The sequence below is a fragment of the Trachemys scripta genome, chromosome 7 (assembly GCF_013100865.1).
Source record: "Trachemys scripta elegans isolate TJP31775 chromosome 7, CAS_Tse_1.0, whole genome shotgun sequence".
Classification (NCBI taxonomy): Eukaryota; Metazoa; Chordata; order Testudines; family Emydidae; genus Trachemys; species Trachemys scripta.
The window spans coordinates 82,825,062-82,826,079 of NC_048304.1; positions in this window are offsets into that span (position 1 = coordinate 82,825,062).

A 1,018-nucleotide genomic window follows, 5' to 3' on the forward strand; every position below is an offset into this window, starting at 1 on the left:
GATCTTGCTGTTTTCTTCCACTCCTGATGGACATGTTTGAAATGTGTAGTTCTAAAAATATAAGCCAACAATTCACATTTTTGGATGAAATCTCTTTTCTGCCTATATGTATCGGGTCTGACTGTCACGCTAAGAACCTGCCTCTTTGGGTATGTCTACACAGCAGCTGTGAATGACTGACTTGCATTAAAACAGTAAAAATAGCAGCATGGACGTTGCAGAGCCCAAGCTCCAGCCCAAGCCACCACGTCCACAGTGCTGTTTTTAGCATGAGCCCTACTAATGCAAGTCTGCCTTCTCAGGCTGGGAGCTCACTCCAAGCTGCAGTGTAAGTATATCCTTTAAGAGGCAAATGGTATAGAATTGGTGTACTGATAACTTGAATTTCCTTTGTTACAGTCTCTTCTACTATGCTTATGCTGTGTTAAGTGGACAAATTTGAACATAGCTGCCATAACAGACTTCATCTTTTCATTTTCTTTTAATGTTACAATTTAAAGTCTTTCTTAAAAAATACCTCTGTGGCATAAAGAGACATCCCGTCCCCTGTAGGCATTAAAGCTTACCCTGAGAGGTTTCAGAGTAGCAGCCATGTTAGTCTGTATCCGCAAAAAGAAGAGGAGTACTTGTGGCACCTTAGAGACTAACCAATTTATTAGAGCATAAGCTTTGGTGGACTACAGCCCACTTCTTCGGATGCATCCGAAGAAGTGGGCTGTAGTCCACCAAAGCTTATGCTCTAATAAATTGGTTAGTCTCTAAGGTGCCACAAGTACTCCTCTTCTTTTTGCGGATACAGACTAACATGGCTGCTACTCTGAAACCTCTCAGGGTAAGCTTTAATGCCTACAGGGGACGGGATGTCTCTTTATGCCACAGAGGTATTTTTTAAGAAAGACTTTAAATTGTAACATTAAAAGAAAATGAAAAGATGAAGTCTGTTATGGCAGCTATGTTCAAATTTGTCCACTTAACACAGCATAAGCATAGTAGAAGAGACTGTAACAAAGGAAATTCA